Source organism: Ambystoma mexicanum, chromosome 3q (genome assembly GCF_040938575.1).
Source record: "Ambystoma mexicanum isolate Mex_15411 chromosome 3q, UKY_AmexF1_1, whole genome shotgun sequence".
Lineage (NCBI taxonomy): Eukaryota > Metazoa > Chordata > Amphibia > Caudata > Ambystomatidae > Ambystoma > Ambystoma mexicanum.
Genome location: NC_090926.1, coordinates 232,173,911 through 232,200,499, shown reverse-complemented (window position 1 = coordinate 232,200,499; position 26,589 = coordinate 232,173,911).

Here is a 26,589-nt window from a genome sequence, read left to right as displayed (position 1 = left end):
GTACTGAAATGTATGTATTTATTTATCTGCCCACAGGCATCAGGGCACACATTAACACAGGACAGGGAGATCAACGGGACAAAAGAACATAAACATAGGTGTTTCTAGCAACCTATTACTCGAGTCTTTGGGCATTTCGGAATGCCAGTAAATGTTTTTCCTGTGCTAGGTCTATGAGCAGGGTATTCCGGGCCTGGGCTGCTTGTACCTGGAACGACCACCCATTCCACCTCACTCTTTTGGCTCTTGGATTAACCCAGCATTGAGTGTTGCTTGATTGCAGGAGTCTGCAGGATTCTTAGAGTTGGAGACTATCATTTAGGTGGGCAGGTGCATTTCCATAGAGGCATTTGTGGGTCGGGGAGATGACTTTGAAATGTATTCTCGCGGCCACAGGCAGCCAATGGAGTTCAATCCTAGTGCTCGAAAAATGTGATCCCTTCTCTTTGCAACGCACATAATCTTGACTTCCTCATTCTGAATCACCTGGAGCTTGTGGACACAGTCCTTGTTGGTGATATAAATAAAATATCAATTCAATTCACCTATCAGAAGGGCATTACAATAATCTAGCCTGGGCATGATGATGGCCCTGACCAGGGCTTCACAGTTCCTATGGGTCAGGAAAGTTTTAATTTGCCTAAGCACTCTTAGATGGCATTGAGATCTCTTAACAGCCCTGCATACCTGTGCATTAGCACCCAGGTAGGCTTCTAGGAAGACAACAAATGTCTTAAACGTTTTCAAAACAGGGATACAACTGCCCTCAATATTCAGCGTTGCGTATTTGGAGACCAGTTTTGCCCTGGCCTGCGTGGAACCAAACATCAGCAGTTCAGTTTTAGCGCTATTAAGGCACATCATATCATTAGACATCCAGTATTTTATTGACTCATATATGTTGGTTAGCCTAACTGAGTCGCTGGTGTAGTTGCTGCAGGAGCTGAATATCATCTGCGTAGTTTGTGAATTTGGTCCCCATATTTGTCAGAAGGTCTCAGAGTGGCCTGATGCATAAGTTAACCAGGGCTGGCCATAGGCACGCTCCCTGTGGAACTCCACAGTGTATTTGCTCTGATCCCAAAGTGGCACTGCCCCAGCACAACCTAGATTTCCTGTTGCTCAATAAGGAACAGATCCAGTTTGTAGCATCTCCTAGGCAATTGCTGGTGTTTACTGTTTCCAGCAGGTGTTTGTGATCAAGCAAGTTGAATGCTGCCGACAGATCTAATAATATCAGCAGCCCCGACTTGCTTCGATCCAGGGTGTCCAGCATATGTGTTTGGAGATCCAGTAGGGTGCTTTCTGTATCATGGTTTGCCATAAAGACTGATTGTCTCGGGCGGAGGATACCTGTACATCCGCGGTGTTGCTGTAGCTGGATGGTAGCAAAGTTGTCCACTATCTTCAGGACAAAGGTGGTGTTCCGTAGGTTACTTGCCTCTTTGGGGTTCAAGACAAGTTTTTTTTTACCCCGCAGCTGGGCATTTTAAATATTTTTTAAGAAAATTGAAAGATGGCAGATCAACCTCAGAAAATGTGTGGGGCTAATCTGCACACATTTTCCTATGCTCACCACACAACAAAAACATAGACCTGTGTACTCTGGGTGGGCACAGCCTACAGGCGCCACCCCTGCCCTCCGTCCCATTTAGTTGGAATGTGACAGCCATGAGTTCATGAAAGCACCTCAGAAGGAGGAGGGCCAAACCTTCCTCCGGCCATGGCCAGCATAATTAAATATCAAAGACTCCATGGATCCATCCAGTTCATTGTCAGTTCTGTTGGTGGCAGAGCATGATGATGAGATTTAATTGAAGCAGGCTTGCGAGAGACCTGGTCACAGAACTAAAAAAGGACAGGAACACCAACACCCCTTTGAGATGCATCTGTGTCAACCTGAAGCCAGATCCTGCCCTAAAGGGTCAATGACAGTGAGCTGTCATGTCTGGTACATGTGTCTACAGTAGGAAACCCACGCAGGGATACGTCATTCAGAGGGTAGGAGTATGTGATTTGATGGAGGCAGAAAATCTGTTCTCGCCACAACATCAAGGGAAACCTGCGCTTTGATCAGGAACCACAGAGAGCTCAATCAGAGAGACCCTGTGATACACAACAGACAGGAAGATGGGTGAGACTTAGTAGTATATGTTTTCACCCCTTTACCTTTCCTGCTGCAAAGCACTCTGGTTATGACCTCACACATAACATAAGATTGTTGGTGGGGATCCCGGATTGATTCATTAAGGTAGGCTTGGCCTGCACCAATCACTGGGGCCCATTTGGCTGTAGAATAGGGTTGAGCCCCTCATTCGGCAGATCATTGGAAGACTTCAAAAGGAGTAACAAGAAGAGCTAATTTGGACCCTTACTGAAGGTACAGTCTGCCTTACAGCTTTTGCCAGTGAAGGAAGGCCTGGATTTCCAAGAGGGAAGCACAATCTCTCCCCTAAACATCTCCCAGGGAACAGAAGGAGATACTAAATCTAGAGGATCCTCTAGCAGCTCCAGAACCGGAACCCAGCCAGCACACAGTGTGCTCTGATAGGTTCTGTTAGCAAGCTTCCTAGGTGGGAAGTGCCAGAGTGTCTCTGAACCTAAGAAGGACAAGGCCATTACCCGCAACACTCTCCTCAGCTTTGGCCCGTCAGCCTTAAAGAATGACACAAGCCCAGCAAAGAAGGTAGGAGGAGTGCACCGACAAGCATCAACCAACGTCCGCCTGAAAGGACATTTTCAAGACAGTTGAGCCCCTCGAGCTGCAACCGACTGCATCCTGACTGTTGTCACGCCACAGTCGCTCACATCGTCTGAGACACCTCGACCAGTGCTTCAGACCTGTCATCCAGCACTGAGATGATTCTTAACCCCAAGCCGCTGTGTAGGCCAGCCTGCAGCCCTCCGTCCAGCATCGCTTGCCGTAACTGCCTGTCACCTGATACTCACAGCTGTCTCCCATCTTGAACTCTATCGCAGAAGCTGCAAAGCACCCTGAAACCGACTCAACCCTGTTGAGCACCAAGAACTTGTACAAGCTCAAGGTACACTGTGGTTCTGTCCTCCTGGTCCTTCTCCGAAGGCCTCTAGTGGCATTGCATGACCCATTGCTCCCTTAGTGCTGAAACCAAGCATTCTTGAACTATTACAATTGATTACTTTACCAACTACCCTCCTGTCAGTATCCAGAGTGCATCCCCTTCCCTTCTTGAAACTGTCTGTCCTCTGCACTTCATTACAAAGTGGGTTGTATTTTGTAGTGGGCTAGAACTGTCTGTTTTAATAATAATAAAGTCGATATTTTTTATACAACCTTGACTGGACAGTGCCTTTTATCATTGGGTAATAATTGTATTTTCGCTGTGTTGTAACTAACCAGCGATCCAAGACCTTGCGGCGATAAGCCTGCCGTTCTGTCCACATTATCAACATTGGACAAGGAGGTTTATAATTTACTTGCGTTTCCAATCTTTTTGGATCCTTCTGGTGTACCTGAGCGGTGGGGCTGATTGATGGTTTAGAAAACGATTTTCATCCTTGGACCACTGGTGCCCTGGAAGTTATTTTATCACATTGGTGGTAAGTGGTCGGATGTAGTTGGAACCTTGCGCACAGCTTAGTCACCCAACGATAAATGTACTGTTGCAGGCAACATTTAGACACTGCTAGGTATTTGTAACAATCATGGCTCTTGACATGGACTATAAAAAGCATTACCAAGGATGTCCTGCCCGTCCAATGTCAAGAGAGGGGACTTCCACACATCACTAAGGTTAATAAACCTGAGTTGCTGACCAGCCTCCCTGCTTGGGTAGAAGCAAGGGCAGTTAGGGAGAAGACCCCAGGGGAGGGGATAGGTCCTGTGTACCTGAACAGAAAAGACCTTCCAGAAGGGCAAGATGATGAGGAAGACGGCATGAGCAGTGTTTCTCGCCAAACATCCCACCTGGGAGCAAGCGTGGTTTCTCAACCCTCTAGAGTGTCAGTGAGGTCAGGGGCTAGTGCGGCATCCCACAGGTCCCAGGCCTCAAGCACAGTCTCTAAGAGGCCCAGTAATTGTAACAGCTGTTAATGAGGTAGCAGCTAGAAAGTTCATGCTCGAGGAAAAGAGACTAGCGCTAGAAGAACAGAAACAGTGACACAAGGTCACCATAGAGCGGGACAGGGCCACCATAGAGCGGCGCAAGCTGGGGTTGGAAGAGGAGAAGGAGGCCAACAGATCCTCCTATAAGGAAAGCAGCAGTAGTGGCTCAAACCAGAGAGCCCGGGATAAGCCCTGGCGGCACATCCCCAAAGACTTAGTGCAGGCTTACAAAATGGGGAAGGATATTTGTAACTGGTTTGAAGCGCTCGAGCTGGCTTTTCAGCTGCAGGAGGTGGATGAGGTACTGTAGGGTGCAGCCCTGATGAGTCGCTTATCGACACCAGGGTCTGATGCAATCCTTCAGTTACCTGAGTCCTGAGGAAAGGCTGTTTAAGAAAGCATGAAGGCAGTCCTCCTCGGGAAGTTCTGTAAAACTCCAGCACAGTATCCCCAGAGCTTCAGAGAGCTCGGAAAGAACAGTGGGCAGACATTTGAAGCATTCACAAACTTGTCATTGAAATATCTGAGCAGTGGGTGGCTGGTAACAAAGTTGACACATTTAAAGGACTGTAGAATTTGATTGCGTGTGAGCATGTACTGAAGGATTGTGAGGTTGACCTACACCAGCATTTTGCGGACAAGGCTATCACAGGCCCGAGGGAGCTTACAAAGGCTGCCAACAGGTTTGTGAGCACTTGAGTCTAGAAAAAGATTCAGTCGAGCACACCCAAACAAGAAGAGACATATTCAGACAAAAAAGTAAACAAGAATGTGAAGGACAAAGGTCCAACCCAATACTCTTCCAAGTCAGGTCACCAAAATAATGAAGGGAAATCTTAAAACTTTACTTCAGCTGTACACACTGAAAAGTAGAGCGCAGGCACCCCTAACACTGGGACACCTGCATTCTCACCAACCAAAGGTGGTTTTGTGTGTGAGGGGTTGGGCCACAGGAATGGGGCTCCTGCTTGCAACGGCTTACCTAAGCAAACCATAGTGATTTTTGGACTCGTGGAAGAGGCCCTCATTACCAGTAGGCCAGGGAGTGGCTGAATGTGGATTGGTTACACTGAGTGGAAACAGTACTGGGTCTCCAGAAGAGATCCCAGTTCCCGATAATACTCAACTCTATCTAGTGTATATCAATGGACACAAAACCCCTGCAGTCAGAGACATCGTGGCTAGCCTCACTGTTGTCACCAGTCAGTGGGTACAGCCAGGCAGGTATATCGATTGGCCTGATTGCAGCGTCAGTGGATTTGAGGGAAAGAGTAAGTGATCCCTTGCCGATAGTAGAGTCCAGCTGGTGTGGTGAAACAACCCAGCGCTGTGTAGCTGTGAAAGACTCCATCCTTGTCTCATGTCTGTTGGGTAATGATCTTCCTGATCCCAATAGTCACAGTGGCTACCCGATCAAGGGCCAAAGAGGATGCCAGATTGAACACTCTGAGATCCTTAAGGCCTGGAGTGCTTCCAGGAGGCTTGTTGGAAGGACTGACATGGCTGATAGCCCCTGGTCCAGTTCCACAGATTACTGAGTTGCCTACTCCTGCAGGAGAGGGGGTAGTAGCCACTGAGGACCCTACTTTGGTAGCAGGGGACTCAGTGACTTCAGAGTTGCCTTCTGCAGCACCAGAACCTGAGGTGGAGGACCAGGTGGGCGCAGATCTGAAGGGCCTGCACAAGCTGGATGAGCTTGCTTCAGCTAGGGGCCGAAGTCAGACTGACTTCTTCACAGCCCAGAAATAGTGTCCCACTCTGGCGGGTCTGAGGAAGCAGGGGGAGGAACAGGCCAAGGGCGAGGCTCCTGGACAATGTAAAGTGCGAAGTACATGGAACAGTCAAAGAGAAACCTAAAGGCCAGTCAGGAGCTGATGAAGCACTGAAACGACCAGAAGGCCACAGTGACAGTCTATTCTCCAGGCCAGTGGGTGTGGATTATGAAGCCTGTCAACCCCAGTGCCCTTCAGGACAAGTGGACTGGGCCTTACTGTGTGCTAGAAAAGATCAGTGAGGTGAATTATCTCATTGATGTGAAAGGACCTAAACAGATGTGCAGGGTCTTTCACGTCAACCAGCTAAAACCCCATTGTAGCCGGGATGACTTTTTCATGGCTTTAGTGTCTGACGGAGAGATGAGGAGGAGACCAATCCCTTTCCAGACGTCCCACACACTGAAGCCACAAGTGGGTCAGTTGAAGGTGTCAACCTTGCAACAGACCTGTCGGAACAGCAACTGACAGACTGTCGCCCGTTACTGGGACAGTTTGCTGGTCTGTTTTCTCTGACTCCAGGTCGCACAGATTGGTGGACCCATGATGTGGACACTGGAGACAGTAAGCCAGTGAAGAGTAGGATTCACCTGATGTCTTATAAGGTCAGGGACACCATCAAGGAGGAGGTTTCCAAGATGTTGACCCTAGGAGTGATAGAGCCATCCCACAGCCCGTGGGCTAGCCCGGTGGTACTGGTCCCTAAAAAGATCAGTGGTGTGAAGACTGAAGTTCACTTTTGTGTCAGGGGGTTCAATTCTGTCTTGAAGACAGATGTACACCCCATTCCTCGGGCAGATGAGCTCATTGACAAGCTTGGCACTGCCAAGTACATGAGTACCTTTGACCTCACAGTGCAGTGTTGGCAGGTCGGCTTGACAGATGGAGCAAGGGAGAGGTCAGCATTCTCAACCCCGGAAGGACATTATTAGTTCACTGTGATGCCATTCGGATTGAAGAATGACGTGCCACTTTTCAGTGGATGGTTAACCAGGTTTTGTCTGGTCTGGAAAACATCAGTGTCATCTATTTAGATGATATTGCTGTAATCAGCCACACCTGGGAGGATCACTTATCCCACCTGAAACAAGTGTATCAGGTGCAGCATAATGCAGGTCTGACTATATAGGCCACAAATAGCCAGATAGCGCAGGGTACAGTGACTTAACTAGGCCACCTGGTCGGTGGAGGTAAGAAGCAACCTCTCAAACCAAAGGTACAGGGTGTGAAGGATTGGGACATCCCCACCACACAGACACAGGTGAGAGCCTCTCTAGGTCTCACCGGGTACTACCGGTCGTTCATCAAGGGGTAAGGGACCATTGCCATTGATATGTTTATAAAACATTGACTGGACAGTCTCTTTTATCATTGGGTAATAATTGTATTTTCGCTGTATTGCAACTAACCAACGATCCACGACCTTACAGAGTTAAGCCTGCTGTTTTGTCCACGTTACCAAAATTGGACAAGGAGGTGTATAATTTACTTGTATTTCCAATCTGTTTGGATCTTTTCTGGTGTACTAGGGGTGTGGGGATGATTGATGGTTTAGAAACCGACACTCATCCCTGGACCACTGGTGCCCCAGATGTTGATTCATCACAGGGGCAACTACCACCACTTTAATGATATCTGTGACCAAATTATGTCTAAATGATGCATTGACAAAGCATACCAGGAAGCGTATGAAAGCATTAAGGTTGCCATGGGTGAATTTTTGACAGGAAGATTTTGCTCTGGCAAGAGGAAGGCTGCATGCCTTTAAGCGTTTATTTTCATCTCTACCTCTGTAACTGGGTGAAAGTGGAAATTGGGTTCTTTGCTATCATCACTGGTATTCTAAGCTGTGTCCCTCCACTAGCATTAATAACTATTTTGTTACAGGGTAGATTGACTTTGTCTAAAAAAGTCTGCTGACCACTGGCGGAATCCTTGTTGGAAGTGGTGAACAGTTGTGGTTGGGAATTAGGCTTTTCAAGTTTTCTGTAGATTTAAAAAGAAAATGTTTTATTGTTGTTGTCACTTTCAATTTGTTCATTGAAAAACCTCTTTTTTGTTTCATAGATATAGGGGCTGATTCATGGAATTTGTGTGCCGAAAAACGGGGATTTATGCGCCATTCTGCCCGCAAATCCCTGTTTAACATGTGGGGATTTGCAGGCAGAATGGTGCACAAATCCCCGTTTTTCAGTGCACAAATTTCATGAATCAGCCCCTTAGTTTCTGTGCGTTTTTTCCAATGATTTCCATATTGTCTTGTTTTTGTCAGAATAGTTTTTTGCCCAAGCTCTCTCGGCTTGTTGCTTCTCCCTTTTAAGGTTGGTTAGATGGGAGCAATTTTATCCAGAAACACATTTGAGTGCATGCTGTAGGCGTTCAACGGTACATTAGGGGAATATGAGTCAGTGGTAACCTCCATGATTGATTTAAGGCAGAAACCTAGGTCCTCTGGTTTGATCTTATTTAGGTTTCTGCTGACTACTCTCGTGGGGATGTTCCGTTTGTGTGCAGGTTTGTCCAGAAGCTGTAGAGTGCATTCTACCAACGAGTGGTCAGACCATATACATGATTTCGCATCCACAGACATCATAATGATGTTTCTTGATGCAATACACTCTAAGATATTGGCTTTTATGTGCGTGGGTTTTTTGTTGTGCACTATAAAGTCTATTTGTTAAGGTGTTGTTCTAGGTTAAGAGCTTCTTTGTCAGAGGTGTCTCCTAACCAACCATTAAGGTTACCTAGAACGATAGAGGAGCAGTTGGATCTGTTTAGTGGGGGGGGAAGAGATGGATCAGTTTTTAATATCTTCAGGTGGACGATATGCCAGAATGATGTTTATGCAGCTGTTATCATTGGGGGTGATTTTTCAATGCATGATTTCACAGCCTGCGCAGTCCATGGCAGATTCAAAGAGGTGTAGCTCTTTCTTGGAGAAGATGGCCACTCCACCACCATTTGAATGTGCAAGATTGTTACTGAAGAAGTTGTAACCTAATGGTGTGATGAGGTCTATTTTGGGCCCACATGAGTTTGTAAACCATGTCTCTGTTATGCACATGACATCCATATAATTATCAGCCACGTAATCATTACATACGCAGGGTAAAAAAGATGGTGCCTGTTGAAGCACCGGTAATACATGTAAAGCACAGTTCACTAACACTGTTCTGTGCACATCCTAGATATAAGAAAAATGTTGCTTGGTAATAACAAAGGAATCAATTGAAGGTGGCTAGTGTTACAATGCAAAAATATGGGGGGAAAGTAAATGGGAGAAAAACTCTTCCTTCACTAGTTGCCTTAGCGTCTGACCACTGTCCGCAAAACATGTGAATTGAGCAAGTGAGTGAGGCTAAAAAGGCCTCACTCACCTAAAAGCAGCCAGAACACCAAGTTCATGACAGATATGCTGTAGCTTCCAATGAAATCAATGGAGGTAAAGTTGCAAAAAGGAAAAATGTCCCTAACAATGTGGAAGGGGCATACCTGCTTTTGCTTTGGGTTCACCATAATAGAAGCAAAATGGTTGCGAAGGAGGGGCTGCGCGCCATGCTGAACATGCCATTGTGATTGCTGCTGGATATACGGTTTCTCTGCGAGTTGGTATGTTCTGCCAACATATCCAGATGACCCTCTATTCAGTCAGAAGACCTACCTGTTAACATGCCCCATGTGGGTCACTTTTCGGGTGCATTTCTAATTGTTCAGGGCAACATCTGGCTCATCTCTGTCTGCCATTCGAATGTCCTGCTGCTCTAGACAAGCCACCAGATTGGCGGAGAATACATTTGGAGTGAGCTTGAATCAGGTTAAGAAGGTCACCTGAACCTTTGCCCCCTTTTCTATGAACCGCTTTGCTATCTCCCTCGTTGGTTAAACGCTTGTGTGTGCAGTGTGGGATGTTTTTACCCATGCATCCAAGCCCTACCATAAAACTGTGCAGTACTGGCATGGAAAACATCATGATGGCCAGAACTCCATAGAGAGTGCACAGGGAAAACATGAAGAATAGGCTGCCACCAATTTTTGCCTATGTGGTGAGCACAGGAGGGCACCGCCTAAAACCACCATTGGGCTACACACACAGTAGCCTGAAACCATTGGGAATGGCAATGCTGATTGCCAAAAAGCAACTCAGAACTGTGGGAAATTCATTTTCTTAATCCCAAAAATGGTTGCATTACCTGTACTCACCAATAGCAGAAAGCCGGTGTTTTAAAACCACCAGACTTTTGTGTAAAACTGAACAAATGAAACAAAACCAGACCAAGGAAAGCCTTGCTAAGAGGTGGATACAATGTAAAACTATATTCCGAAATGACTTGAGCGAAGTAATTATTTAATGTATATGTAAAAATTGTAAGTTTGATTCAAACTGGGAACTAAAGAGACATTTAGCTGAATTCTGCCTCACAACTACCCCCGACAGGAGAAACCTGCTCAGCCACTCTTCCCAGGCCTAGCTGCATCCTGCATCCACACCAAAAGGAGTTTACACCTCTCTGATTAGATTAGGGGTGGAGCAACTGGGAACTGGAAGGGACAGAACAATGCAACTTCCTTTACTCAGGCAAATGTTATATTGGGGGCGTGGTAAAATGGCTTCCTCTTGGGGGAAACTGGGAGGGGCAGTGCCTCTGCCAGCCAGCTGAGCTTGGGGGAAGTGGATAAACCAGTTATTCCACCCTGTGATGTGGGAAGCCACACCCCTTTTTGACCAGAGCATAATTTTAAAAAGATAGATAACGCATAGTGCGGACTGGCCAAAATTATATAATTAATATCATTGTTCTTGTGATTTTTCTGTGCACGTTTTAAGAGGCGTTAGGACCCTGTGGTGTATTCTGGGGGGTTGCTAGCGGAAAAAAGGTTGCTACTCCAAATGTATGCATGTTAAAAATCTGACACTTTATCATCTGTAACCCATATCCCTGGTGCACATTTGTGTAAAATCTGGAAAGGTTTAGAGGTCGTTATCTGGATGAAAAGGGGAGAATTCTGTCATCAGTGGACACGACATCGTACAAAGACAGGGATCGGATGGTTTGGTGCTACAGAAAATATGTTAACTGGACCTATAATATTAGAAAAATGGTACATAGATAAATATGTATTTGGGTCAGAAATAGATTTGTGTGCAAATTGACCAGGGGAGGATCCTCTGACCCATAAACAGACCTCGTCATGATGACAATCCATTTCCTTCCCCCAATCATGGGAGAGGGGAGAATTGGGCCAATGACAAGTAGAGAGGGGCAGGCTTAGCTAGGCCCTGGCACACACCCATTTTCAAAACACATAAAAAGAGACTGCTGGGACAGGTAGAGACATTCAATTCCATTTGCTGCGGAGCATGCTGACCGACGACTTCACATCCAGAGATCCAGACTTCAAATCCATCAATCTCCAGAACCTGTAGCAGAAATTAACTCCAGAATTTGTAGCGGAGAGGCCTGAATCCACCAGCTGAATCCTCTTCAGCAGGCCTCAAAACCAACCAAACTATTGAACAGCCGGACGAGCTGTTTGAATTTTTGCCAAGAATTTTTGCAAGAACCTAAAGCAGTATCCAGAAAGCAGTGCTGTATCCGGAACCCGAGAGAACCACAAACCAGACCGTTGTGAGCAGATCCGGTGCTTGACAGACCCAGAGAGCAGAGCTGACCCAGATAGCCGGGACTTCAGAACCACCCGCCGGAAGTCCCGTCCAAACTGACCAGACCATGACGAGGCCGATTTCAAATTGATATTGTGAGTACCTAGCAGAACTGTGCAGAACCAATCTCTTAGTTAAAATAATCTAATCCAAACTATTTTAACCTAAGTAGAACAGCATCCTAGAAATCATGTCATCTGTCATTTTTAAAGCTGCACAACTGTCACCTGTCAATTCTGCAGCTGTCATTTTGAGTTTACTTTAAATCCGAAAATCTACCTTTATTAAATCGTCCGTATCTCTGGAACCGTTTGGGCTAGGAACGAAATTTAAAGCTGTGATTCTAGGCTTTCCAACGAACCTAGAACCAACTTCCTGCTCCTTATACTTTTTCCGCATTCGCGATTTACGCACTCGCGAAATTTACCGCAATTTGCGATTTTGGCTCAATTTCTCCACTTGTCAAAATAGCAGCTCCATTCTTTCCTTTGTTAAAATCCGTTTGCAACCTGGTAAAAACTCATAGACCATTGCTAAAGTGAGCCTGAACTAATACCAACAAGCATCTCTCACTCACCCGGAACCTCTAGAGGGAATTAAAAACAATTTTAGCACCTTTTCACTTCCCTGCAAACCACATTAAAGTAATTTGCCTGTGTTTAAAACTCATCCCTGTTTTCTCTAAGCTTGCTGGGGGAACTGGAACTGTGTATTGCATTATAAAGTGTGATTTGTTGGGATTCTTGAAGACTGTGTGCTCTCCTTCCATTTCTTACATTGCATAGGGGGGGAGAGAATTGTCAAGGAAAAGTGATTACATTGTCTTTTGTTAAAATCATATCAAGTTATTTTCTGTACTGCATTTTATTCCACCTTGCATTTCCTTGAAACCATCAAGCATTTTCAGTTACCTCATCCTCTACACTACTCCTAAGTAACCAAATCAGTGTACCCCTGTAACATTATCCATTGTTGATCACAGTCATATTCACAAGTGTAATATCCATTATCAATTTATTTATAGAAGTGTGATATATATATATATATATATTGTTTATATTTTCAAATAAACCTTTTAATTTGCAAAACAAACCTACTTCTTGGCTCAGTGGGGTCAGGGGGATTCTAAGAGGAGGGTGTTATACAAGGGTTGTCATCCAGAATACTGAACTGGACATAAAAATACATCAATAAGGGGTTTCCTCAGCATCCCAGACTAGGCATTGACTTAGCTGTAGTGTTGATTGAATATCGCTTACAGAAGTGGGGGCTCGGAGCCGGGATATTCTGGGTTAGATTTACCACTTGTGCAGATTAATACAGTGTGCCAACTGACCAGATACACATATCCGGTTAGATCACCACGCTGTTTTACACTGTGAAAGCATCCCTCAAAGGAACGCTCTAAGGAAACGGTCTGTTTTGCAAAATAAAATACAAACTTCTGTAAGTCAGGAAGGAACTCAAATTCCAGAATGACGACCTTGGTAGATATGAAAATAGCCAGAGAGCACTTCTTACATAAGCTATTTGTGAGAGGTGCGTGAACTCACAAGGACCAAACGGTCTGGTTGCAGGCAATCGCGCAACAGGTCACTGAAACAGGGTCAGATAAATGGAGAGATCAGGGTCCATTACATGTGGCCCTGAGTGAATTATATATAGCTTCTAAGGCCAAAGATGAACACAATAAGATTGCCAGGATAGCGGCATATCTGTATCTATATATGGGAGCCATGCAGGACAAATGTGCTGAAGGCCAAGATCTGGCAAATAGGCAACAGATGGCGTTAGAAAAGGCCCAATCTGACCTGGTCTCTTCTGAGCAGAGGCTGCAGAGGAGCCAGGAGTCAGAAAATGATAGTAGGCAGTATATCATTAAAATAAAAGAGGACATGGATATACTGCAACAGGAAAAGACAGACCAGGATACCAGAATTCTGGCTTTGCAGAAGGAGCACCAAGACAGTTTGGACTTCTTACTGCAGAGCCAGAAAAAGCTGGAGCAACAGATCAATTTCAACAGGGCATGCACAGAGCAGGTAGCCACCCTACAAATCCAACTAGACAGAGAGAAAGAGGAAAGCAATAAATTGATTTTGAAAGACCTGGATACCCAGGCAGAGTTTGATGAAGAACACCAGAAAGCTGGTGCCTTTCAAAGGCAGAGGGACGACCTGGCATCACAAATGCAGGCTCTTGGTCAGGAAAGGGATACCTTAGGCCAGGAAATCTGCCATTTAAAAAGAAAAATGGAAGAAAATCACTTGGCCCTCCAGGGGCTGGGTGACCTCCAAAAAGAGAATCAGGGCTTGCTAGATCACACCAGGAGGGTGGAGGAGGCTCTGGCAAGAAAGGAGCAGGCCAGTAGGGATGGGACTGAGGAGGTAACCCTCCTGCAGCAGAGACTGGCCCAGTACTCCAGGACAAATCAGGAGGCACAGAGAGAAAATGAGGCTCTCTGTCAGCACAATGATAGGCTCCAGCAACAGGTAGCCATGCAGGAGAGACTGATAGAGTCTAGTAAGGCCTTAACTGAGGAACTGAAAGCGCATGCTCTTGCATTGCAACAGGGAGCAGGGGCTGATAGAGACGAGATTCGCTGGGAAAGGGAAACGCCAGAGCATAACCACAGGAGCCCTGGTACCAGAGGCCTTCATCTCTCCCAGTCCCTGGACTCTGCCACCCCCATGTCCCCTCGCGCACATGAGCCCAGGGCCACGGGGATGGCAGATTACTATCCAGCTAGAAGTATGGGGCTCATAGGCCAGTACCTCCCAGGAATGGATGGGTGGGCATCCGGGTATGGGCACCAAAGCACAGTGCTATTTAGTGGGGAACCCCAGGAGAGTAGGCCCACTAAGGGCATCCTGAAAACCTCTGCCCAGTTAGGTCAGTGGGGAGGGTACCCAGCAAATCCTGGTAGCAAGGAGGGATCTGAAGACTCCTCTGAGCGTCACAGAGCACAGGGCCCAGGTCCCCACATTCTGCCAGCCATTCCCAGGCTCGCAGAATCCGGGAAAACCTGGAAGATCAGACGGGCACCTCTGGGAGCAGCGCTTCTGAGTCGGAGGATGAATGGACCAGGGTTACCCGAACCAAAAAGGCCAATAAGGCAAAAAGGGCCTTGCTTAAGGACCCATTGAAACAAATAAAGGCAATAAGGAGTGTCATCACGCCTTATCATAAGAACGCCAAGTATTCTGTTTGGGAACACTTGGAGCTCTATGAGCAAATTATGGAGACTTTCCATTTGAAGGACAGCCAAAGCTGTATTCAATATGTAAAGTGGACCTTCTCACCAGAATACTCCAGTTTCTTTGCGGGGCTGGAGGATCAAAACCATTCAAGGTGGTCCACATACAGGGCGGCCATCTTGAAACATTTTTCTGTGCACAGAAATCCTCAAGAGGCTCGCAAGGCAGCCTACAATTTGCAATGTGGGGAGGATCAGGCCCCACAAGAGTTTGTGCAAGAATTAAAGCGTGCTTTTGTGCAGACCACCAGAAGGGTGCGCACGGATAGCAGAGAATTTATCAATACGTTTTTCATTGCCTTACCCAAATACATAATGACCCAGCTCGTGAGAGATTTTCATGAGAAAAGATCTTTAGACTGGGTCATTGAACAGGCTACCCGGATCTATGAGGTGCAGAAGCCCATCGAAAATAAAAATAATGCGCCGAAAAACCCCAAAACCAACAGCACCCCTGCTGCTGCCAAGGTGGCAGAGGTAAAGGTTGCCCCGTTTTAGATTTGGAAATGGGGGGGCCTAAAAACCTGCCTGCACCAAATAATTCACAGCCCAGAAGGCCCTCGGGCCAGTCACAGAGAGGGAGTCGAGGAGGTAGTCCCACAAATGGGGTCCCCCGCTCCCCTGACTATGTAAGTCCCTGCTACAAGGGAAACCGACCAATCCTGGGTTATGTGTGGACTCCTCCAGCCCAAGGAGGGGGATCCAGCCAAGCACCTAACCCAGGGAACTTCCCTCCCAACATCCCACAGGAGGGCAGAAATTCTCCAAATCCTGGGCAGAACTTTTTCCCCAGGTATCCACCCAACTTCCAGCCCCAAAATCATCCATCCTTCTTTCCCCAATTCCCTGAGCCCAGACAACCTAATCCGGGAGAGGGGAGGCCAAGGGTGGAGGGGTACCAAAATCTTACCAACCAGGGGTACTACCAGAGAAGGGATAGCTACCCTTCCCGGGATCAGCCCAGGGGAGAAAATAGAGCCCCGTATCAGCCTGAGCGGGTTTCACAACTTGAGCGCCAGGTCCAAAATATGGCACGGGATCTGGGTCACATACTGAGGGCTCAACAGAACCCTCAGATGAGCATGCCGCCGCAGAATGCCCCAAACTCTGGACCTGGTGCTCCAGAACAATGACGGAGGCAGCACCCCGATAACCCACTGGTTCCCAGGGAGGAGGCACAAGGGGAAGGGGGGTGTAAAGCCTTGGAGGAAGCTTCCTTCCCAACTTGTAAACAGCCCCTGGAAAACCAGGAACCGGAAACAAAATCTCCTGCCCCTGAAAGCCTGCCTCCCAAGGAGCAGAAGGGGGGTAGGAGAAAAAAAGGACCCAAACAGACCCACTTCGTGGAGGAGGTACAGGTCTTCCAATTTGAGGGAGAGGGATCCTCAGAAGATCCTGGGAAAAGGATCTTCTCCTTCAGAGATGGGGGAACTCCTCCCAAGGAAAAATGGGTCCTAAGGGATGTCAATTCAGACTGGGGAGATGTGGAGACTGAGCTACCGCCGCCCATCATCTCATCCCAGAACCGACAACACCAAAATCCCCTTGTCCACACCCATCCTGGTGATTGCCTCCAAAAAGGGGGGGGGCGGCCCAGAACCGGAACCAGGGGAACCCACAATGGCTCTGATCTCCAGTTGCCAACTTTTTCTTTCAGATTCCCAAGGCTCTCCACAGAATTCTGCCCAAATCTCTTCGCTAGAAATGTCCAAAACCAGAAAGTTAGCCCACCAGTTGTCCAAAAATGTGCATTATCTGTGCCCCCTTGAGGAGAAGGAGGGAAGATACTATGCCCCGGTACAAGTACAGGGGCAGGGTACAATTTTGGCACTGGTGGACACTGGATCCCAAGCTACCCTTCTGTCCAAAAGGGCCTTTGATGAACTAAATGCAGGAAGGGGGGAGAATTACCATATTCCTCTCACCTCTCTTCCTGGACAACTGCAGAACTTTGACGGGAAGGAAATTCCTGTCGAGGGGACTGCAGATTTGGACATCAAAATTGGACGACACAAGGTGAAACACCCGGTCATAGTAGTGTCTCCAGAGGGCACCCCTTGTTTACTAGGGAGTGACCTCCTGAGAAGGTTGTCACCCCTAATAGATTGCGTAAACAAGGTCCTCTGGACCCAGACTAGTCGACCAATAAAATTGAAACAGAGTGTCAACCATGTTAGTTTAAATGGCACCTGCCACATGGTTGAACAAAAATCTGACCAAGTAGAATTTCACTTCCAGAACAACCAAATTCCAAACGTGACAGTAATAGCAGTAGGACAACAGACTGGTGATGGGGGATCCTCTCTATTTCTGAAAATCAACCTTCCTTCCAGTTTAAGGTGGTATTCCACACTGGAAGGAAACACCCTGAAATTCTTTACTAATCCACAATCAGAAACTCCCACTCCTATAGTCCAGAAAGATGTGAAATCAGCTCAGAGCCTGGCTGATATTCAGCAAATTGGAGAGCAGTTGTTCATCCCTGTTCAGTTAAATGATGGGAAGGACTGTGTTCTCGCTCGAGTGTGTGTGAACAACGGTAAGAGCTTCATCAGCGAAGCCATGTTCCGCCAACTCCCAAAAGATCCAGCCATTCCCACATTTAAACTGATAGACAATGGGAAATGGACCTGGAAGCACCCAATTCCAAACATCTCCTGCCAAGCAGGTGTATGCTCAAAATCTCCATTGGCAACAAGCGCATAGTCCATAATTGTTGGGTCGTGCGAGACGTCACTGCCGCCTCTTACTTAGGCAGTGACATTCTCAATCGCTTTGCCATTAGTTTGGATCTAATAAACTTCAAAGCTTGGTCCCAATTAGCGGATAATCCCATGGGCTTTGATGATTCAGAAAAAGCATTTAGGTCAGCTCAATTGCTACCTTATGCAGCTGAAATTCAGATTAAAGAGGAAGTCACCATCCCAGAAAGGACCCGACAATTCTCCCTGGGAGTGAAAGTTAAAAGAGGACAAAAATTGAAAAACCCTGATGCTTATATTCATCTAAATGCTTCCCTCCAACAGCAAGGGTTAGGGGTAAACCCAACACCATTAGTCAACATAGAGCATGACACCATTCCAATAGAGGTGGATAACAGCGACTTAAAGAGTATTACTCTAGCCGCAGGCTCCATTATTGGAATGGCGGTTGATGACCGACATTTTTCCATTGATCTAGGAAATGAACTGTTAGGACCAATCCCCAAGGACTGTTTTGACAGTGACAGTGATGACAATACAACACCAGACAGGATTTTCACCCGGCATGGGGGGAACTTCCTGGTGTACACGTCTTGCCCTTATGGTAAGGAAGATGTGACTTGTGACTTCAGGAGGGATGAGGTGATTTTCCAGGTCCATGAGGGCTGCCTTTCCCACCTGAAGCCTCCAGTCCAAATCAGCACTCTGACCAAGGACTTCTCCACCCAGCTGGAGGAGGCCGCGGAGATAGCCAAACCAGAAGTCTTTCCAGGCTTCAGGCAGATGGTGGAAGAGAGAGTCAACCTAGCTGATGCCTGTGTGACTCTGGAACAGAAGCAAAAGTTGAAACAAGTTTTCTTGGATTTCCAAGATCTCTTTGCGGTAGACTCATATGACTGAGGTCGCACCGACATCCACACCACAACAATTCCCACGGACCCTGGCATGACTCCAGTGTTTGTGAAGCAATATCGCTTGCCTCTCGCATCCATGGAGTCCCTTACTGAAATAATTAAGAACCTTGAGTCCCGGGGAATAATCTGTCCAGTCCACAGCACTTTCAATAATCCGGTGCTGGGAATATTGAAGCCAAACGGCCAGTGGAGACTCTGCGCCGACCTTAGGGAGCTCAACAAACGGGTCCATACTTCCCGATGGCCTCTGCCCTACATTGACCAAGGGCTGGCCCAGATCCAGGGGTCACAGGTATTCACAGCAATAGACCTGACCAATGGATACTGGACCGTGCCTGTCAGTAGGGAGGACCAATACAAACTGGCTTTTACCTTTGGGGGCCAGCAGTACACATGGACCCGGACTCCCTTCGGATACCTCAACTCCGGCAATGAATTCAACATTTTCTAACATAAGGCCATGCCCGACCTGGGTGCGAGGGGTAACTTGGCTTATGTAGATGATGTCCTCATCAAAAGTTCATCTGTGGAGGAACACATAGCGGACATCCGTTATGTTCTGACACAGTTGAGGGCCGCCAGAGCAAAACTTTCCTTTCAGAAAGCACAGTGGTGTAGAACCCGTGTTCATTTCTTGGGGCATGAGATTACTCCTCAGGGTCTCTGTCCCCAAGAAAAGAAAGTGCAATCACTTCAGAAACTTAAGGATCCCACAACTCTGCGGGAACTAAGGAGCCTCCTTGGACTGACTAATTACAGCAGAAAGTTCATTGAAGGCTACGCAGAGATCACTAGACCCCTGATTCATCTCTTGAAGGGGGGGTCAAGTGGGAATGGGGTCCAGAATAATCCGAGGCAGTAAGACAACTCAAGAGAAGCTTCTCACAAGCACCTTGCCTAGCTTACCCTGTCAGAAACAAGGAGTTCTTCCTGGAGACAGGGTTCTCTAATACGTGCTTGACGGCAGTATTAAACCAAAAGCATGACAAGGTCAATAAAGTAATCTCCTATGCGAGCAAAACTTTATCCTCTGTGGAGGAAAAATTCAACGATTGTGAGAAGGCACTCCAGGCAACGGTGTGGGCATTGAAGAATTACCGCCCGTTTATCCAGGGGGAACACATCATAGTGGAGACTCCACACCAGCCTCTGCAATATCTCCAGAGTGACAGGATCCGGGCCGGAAATGTGAGTAATTCCCGAATTACTTCCTGGATTCTGTCAATGGAAGGCTTTCCTGTGGAGGACAGATATGGCCAAAACAAGAAGAGTCCCCTCGCGCAAGGTCTGGCTGACTTGCTTGATTGTGCCAGAGAAAACTTTCTCGAGGACGAAAGTCTAAAAATCAAGGACAACATGGAGGCATATCTTAATTCCCCACACAAAGTCTTTGAAGAAGACAAGTGTGAGGGAATGCCCACTGTCTATGTGGATTGATGCTCTTACCATGTTGACAACAACGGGGAGAAAGAACTGGTGGCCGGTGTAGGGAACGCATGGGTGAATGAGTCCCCAGAACCCTCTGCTGGATGCAAAATTGGTCCCCGAAGTAGTCAGGTGGCAGAATTGATGGCTGTGCATCAGGCCATCCTCACTGCTGTCCAACATCAACTCCACGAACTGGTCATAATCACAGATTCGGATTATGTACGCAACGGGTTCGTGGAGCACCTGATTAATTGGAAAACCAGATGCATGTTATGTGCTAATAACAAACCCTTGAAACATGGGAAATTAATTCAAAACATTGATGATCTGGTCACATCGAATGGGATGACCATCTACTGGAAAAAGATCAAGGGTCATTCCAAAGTAGAGGGACCAGACAAAACTGGAAATGACTTAGCTGATCAGCTGGCCAAAACCGGGGCCATCCACGGGGATCTAATAGAAATAGAGTCCCTGTTGGGGGAAATCCAGGTCACTGCTATCACTAGGTCCCAGACAAATGCTCACAATGATCTTTCAACTGCCCAATGGAGTAAGGAGACCCCGATGCTGATTTAATTACAGCTCAGAAGGGGGATTCAATTATTGGTAAGTTTTACCAACACCTTGAGGACCCTGAGAACTTTCCCCTGACGGATACCGATTACATTGGGAAAGAGGACCTAAGAGTGTTGATGAAATGTCCAAAAATGTTCCGAATCCAAGACGGTTTGCTGGTAAGGAAATCCAAAGCTGGCCATGATCAGTGGGTGGTTCCTACCTCATTCTGAAGCCTGATGTTAAGTCACACCCATGATGCGGCCACCGCCGGTCATAGGGGGTTTCACACAACACTGGAAATCTTGAGAGGTTGCATATTGGCCACACATGGGGCAGGACCTTGACCAATACTTGAAGGGGTGTCTTGTGTGTGCACAATTTCAGCCATTATCCCTCACGCACCGTGCACCTCTCCAAAAGAGGGGGATGACACTGCCATGGTCAGATTTGCAAATTGACTCTGTAGGCCCTGTAATTCGCTCATCTAGAGGAAACAAGTACATGTTGACCGTTACATGCTTGTTTACCAAGTGGGTGGAATGTCTCCCAGCCCCAAACTGCAAGGCAGAAACAGCAGCTGCCCTGATGATTAACCACATCTTTTCCCGTTTTGGTCTACCTCAAAGGATTGAGTCAGACAGAGGTAGCCACTTCACCAGTGAAGTAATGACAAAGATGTGGGAGATACTGAGGGTTAAAAGGAAGCTACACATTGCTTACAGGCCAGCTTCTTCTGGAGCAGTGGAGAGATACAACCGAACCATTGTGAGCATATTACAAAAGTTTGTGGCAGATTCTGGGCCAAGTTGGGTTATCCGGTTACCTCTGGTCCTAATGGCCATCAGATCTACCCCTTCATCTGCAACGAAATGTCACCATTTGAGTTGATGACGGGGCGCAAGATGGTGCTTCCCCAGCATTTGCTCTACAGGACCCAAGAGCAGACACTGATAAATGCCTCCACAACTCATGAGTATGTGGAGAATTTAAGGAAACACCTTCAACATGCTTTTGCCTATGCTCAGCGGAATCTAGAAAGATCAGCCGAGAGCATGAAGACCCACTATGATTTGAAAACTACCCGAAAGGAATATAAGGTGGGTGATCGGGTCTATCTATACAATTTCCAAAGGAATCAGGCCAAACAGCGAAAATGTTTGCCTACATGGAAGGGACCATTTGAAATTATAGACAAAATCTCCCCTGTGGCCTACAAGATCCGCATCCCCAAAGGCGGTTTGGCAGAGGGGGAAGACAAGTGGGTCCATATAAATCAGCTAAAGTGTTGCCATCCCAGACAGACTCTGCAACAACTGGAGGAGTCCTCTGCAATACCAGAGGGGACCGCTCCAGAGTAATTCAATTCCAACCCTAAAATATCCCACATATAGTCTCTAAAATATTATGATTTGGAAAAAAAATGTCTTATAATTGTATCTTGTTTTGGTTAAAATAAGAACGCAAATGTTTTGACTATAAAATGTATATGCCACCCCACCATATCAATGGTGGGGAAGAAATGTCTAGGAATGTGTATTGCCGCTTTGCTTTATCATCCTAGGAGAGATGAAACCATGGAGACTGACCAAGGAGGACGACCGGGGACCAGGAGCAGAGACACTGGAGGGAGGAAAAGATGCTGAACTGTGCCATCTGTGGAATTAGAAGAAGAGGAGGCGAACATCCCAGATATTGCGAATTCCATCAGTGAAAGGACAGAATGGCCGTCGCAAGAGGGGGGGGCTTGTGGGATGTTTTTACCCATGCATCCAAGCCCTACCATAAAACTGTGCAGTACTGGCATGGAAAACATCATGATGGCCAGAACTCCACAGAGAGTGCACAGGGAAAACATGAAGAATAGGCTGCCACCCATTTTTGCCTATGTTGTGAGCACAGGAGGGCACCACCTAAAACCACCATTGGGCTACACACACAGTAGCCTGAAACCATTGGGAATGGCAATGCTGATTGCCAAAAAGCAACTCAGAACTGTGGGGAATTCATTTTCTTAATCCCAAAAATGGTTGCATTACCGGTACTCACCACTATCAGAAAGCCGGCGTTTTAAAACCACCAGACTTTTGTGTAAAACTGAACAAATGAAACAAAACCAGACCAAGGAAAGACTTGCTAAGAGGTGGATGCAATGTAAAACTATATTCTGAAATGACTTGAAGGAAGTAATTATTTAATGTGTATGTAAAAATTGTAAGTTTGATTCAAACTGGGAACTAAAGTGACATTTAGCTGAATTCTGCCTGACAACTACCCCCGACAGGAGAAACCTGCTCAGCCACTCTTCCCAGGCCCAGCTGCATCCTGCTTCCCCACCAAAAGGAGTTGACACCTCCCTGATTAGATTAGGGGTGGAGCAACTGGGAATTGGAAGGGACAGAACAATGCAACTTCCTTGACTCAGGCAAATGTTATGTTGGGGGCATCGTAAAGTGGCTTCCTCTTGGGGGAAACTGGGAGGGGCAGTGCCTCTGCCAGCCAGCTGAGCTTGGGGGAAGTGGATAAACCAGTTATTCCACCCTGTGATGTGGGAAGCCCACCCCTTTTTGACCAGAGCATAATTTTAAAAAGATAGATAACGCATAGTGCGGACTGGCCAAAATTATATAATTAATATCATTGTTCTTGTGATTTTTCTGTGCACGTTTTAAGAGGCGTTAGGACCCTGTGGTGTATTCTGGGGGGTTGCTAGCGGAAAAAAAGGTTGCTGCTCCAAATGTATGCATGTTAAAAATCTGACACTTTATCATCTGTAACCCATATCCCTGGTGCACATTTGTGTAAAATCTGGAAAGGTTTAGAGGTCGTTATCTGGATGAAAAGTGGAGAATTCTGTCATCAGTGGACACGACATCGTACAAAGACAGGGATCGGATGGTTTGGTGCTACAGAAAATATGTTAACTGGACCTATAATATTAGAAAAATGGTACATAGATAAATATGTATTTGGGTCAGAAATAGATTTGTGTGCAAATTGACCAGGGGAGGATCCTCTGACCCATAAACAGACCTCATCATGATGACAATCCATTTCCTTCCCCAATCATGGGAGAGGGGAGAATTGGGCCAATGACAAGTAGAGAGGGGCAGGCTTAGCTAGGCCCAGGCACACACCCATTTTCAAAACGCATAAAAAGAGACTGCTGGGACAGGTAGAGACATTCAATTCCATTTGCTGCGGAGCATGCTGACCGACGACTTCACATCCAGAGATCCAGACTTCAAATCCATCAATCTCCAGAACCTGTAGCAGAAATTAACTCCAGAATTTGTAGCAGAGAGGCCTGAATCCACCAGCTGAATCCTCTTCAGCAGGCCTCAAAACCAACCAAACTATTCAACAGCCGGGCGAGCTGTTTGAATTTTTGCCAAGAATTTTTGCAAGAACCTGTAGCAGTATCCAGAAAGCAGTGCTGTATCCGGAACCCGAGAGAACCACAAACCAGACCGTTGTGAGCAGATCCGGTGCTTGACAGACCCAGAGAGCAGAGCTGACCCAGATAGCCGGGACTTCAGAACCACCCGCCGGAAGTCCCGTCCAACCTGACCAGACCGTGACGAGGCCTATTTCAAATTGATATTGTGAGTACCTAGCAGAACTGTGCAGAACCAATCTCTTAGTTAAAATAATCTAATCCAAACTATTTTAGCCTAAGTAGAACAGCATCCTAGAAATCATGTCATCTGTCATTTTTAAAGCTGCACAACTGTCACCTGTCAATTCTGCAGCTGTCATTTTGAGTTTACTTTAAATCCGAAAATCTACCTTTATTAAATCGTCCGTATCTCTGGAACCGTTTGGGCTAGGAACGAAATTTAAAGCTGTGATTCTAGGCTTTCCAACGAACCTAGAACCGACTTCCTACTCCTTATACTTTTTCCGCATTCATGATTTACGCACTCGCGAAATTTACCGCGATTTGCGATTTTGGCTCAATTTCTCCACTTGTCAAAATAGCAGCCCCATTCTTTCCTTTGTTAAAATCATTTGCAATCTGGTAATAACTCATAGACCATTGCTAAAGTGAGCCTGAACTAATACCAACAAGCATCTCTCACTCACCCTGAACCTCTAGAGGGAATTAAAAGCAATTTTAGCACCTTTTCACTTCCCTGCAAACCACATTAAAGTAATTCGACTGTGTTTAAAACTCATCCCTGTTTTCTCTAAGCTTGCTGGGGGAACTGGAACTGTGTATTGCATTATAAAGTGTGATTTGTTGGGATTCTTGAAGACTGTGTGCTCTCCTTCCATTTCTTACATTGCATAGGGGGGGAGTGAATTGTCAAGGAAAAGTGATTACATTGTCTTTTGTTAAAATCATATCAAGTTATTTTCTGTACTGCATTTTATTCCACCTTGCATTTCCTTGAAACCATCAAGCATTTTCAGCTACCTCATCCTCTACACTACTCCTAAGTAACCAAATCAGTGTACCCCTGTAACATTATCCATTTTTGATCACGGTCATATTCACAAGTGTAATATCCATTATCAATTTATTTATAGAAGTGTGATATATATATATATTGTTTATATTTTCAAATAAACCTTTTAATTTGCAAAACAAACCTACTTCTTGGCTCAGTGCGGTCAGGGGGATTCTAAGAGGGGGGTGTTATACAAGGGTTGTCATCCAGAATACTGAACTGGACATAAAAATACATCAATAAGGGTTTTCCTCAGCATCCCAGACTAGGCATTGACTTAGCTGTAGTGTTGATTGAATATCGCTTACAGCAGTTTGCTCCCGTGAGATTAAGTCAAAGCATATATGACTGTTTTTGGCTCCCATGCATGCACTGCTGGCCCATAGCCACCTGGTCTGCCGGAAGCCATCATTGGCATTAACATAGCCACCATGACATTCTCTGGCTTAGAAGTGATGTATTATTTCTTGGTATCCAACCTCTGGGTGCCTTGAAACATTGCTAAGTCTACAGATAGACAGCGGGTCCACAGTGGAGGAGGGGCACAGTCTTCTGGTTCCAGCGATAGTTTTTTGCGAAACATCTGGCTGGCCTGGTTATACTCATGGCCTTCTGGTTGATTTTGTTGACTCTACAGATGTGTTACTACATTAGTGCTAGGAATCATATCAATTATCAGGTGATACCAGGTCAAATTCCCTTTTTTTCTCCAACACGCATTGCTGAATGTGGCAGGAGAGCATCCTACTGCTGAGTTTTATCCTCACTGTTTGAATCCTAGCTCATGGTTTTACAAATCTGCATACTTTATCTGCAGCGCTACAGAGCCTTCATCAATGAGGCTGCTTAACCTCAGGTAGTCCATCAGTCCTTCCCTCTCACGGTGGGTTCAACCCTCAGTCAATGTTGAAGATGGCAGGCCCTATCTTCTTGACAGGAGAGCTTCAAGATACTTTTGGGTCTTTGGAAGTCTTTCTGCATGGAGAGCTGCTTACCTTCCCTACCTACACGCTGTGCATTGACTGCCGCTTCTTCCACATGGATGTCTGGCTGCTCAGCATCGTAATGATCAGCGCCGTGACGTCCTTGCAAAAGTTTAGGCCACTTTATCTACAGTTTGTTCATGATGGTGGAGTTGGAGAAGGAGATGGTGAGGAACATGGGTCATGTGGTTTATTATCTGCACTGCACTTACTGTCAGCTGGAATTCCTTGTGGTACTCAGCATGATCGCGCATGGCGTTTCTGAAAGAGCCATTGGCGAATGAATGGTCAGTTATGGGCTTGCTAATCATCTTCAACCACCCTTAGTACAATGTGTGGCTGTGAACCCAACTGGCAGAGAAGAGCTCCCTCTTGTGATGAGAAGCAATCATGAAGATCAAGTACCTACCAGTTGCACTTTACAGCAAAAGCAGTATGTTATTTGCTATCAGGACATGAAGACGGCCATAGGCACACCTTGATACATTGTGTTTAAATGTCCAATGGCTTACTATATGGCTGTATCTGCTAGACTCTCCCTCTGTGCTGCTTCTACCTGAAAACCCACTGGATTCAAATCTGTCTTCAGAGCCAAAAGCTGCTGAGAACCTGCCGAGTAGCCACCTATCCATGAAGGAGTCCCATGGTGTCAGGAGGTTGGCCCTTTCAGTTTAGGGAATCCCACCCAGCAAAATAGCTGCCTTAGCACAAAGGAGAGCAGACAATGGGTGAAGATACATCCTAAAGCAATGAGCAAAGAATATCCTAGGCAAGTG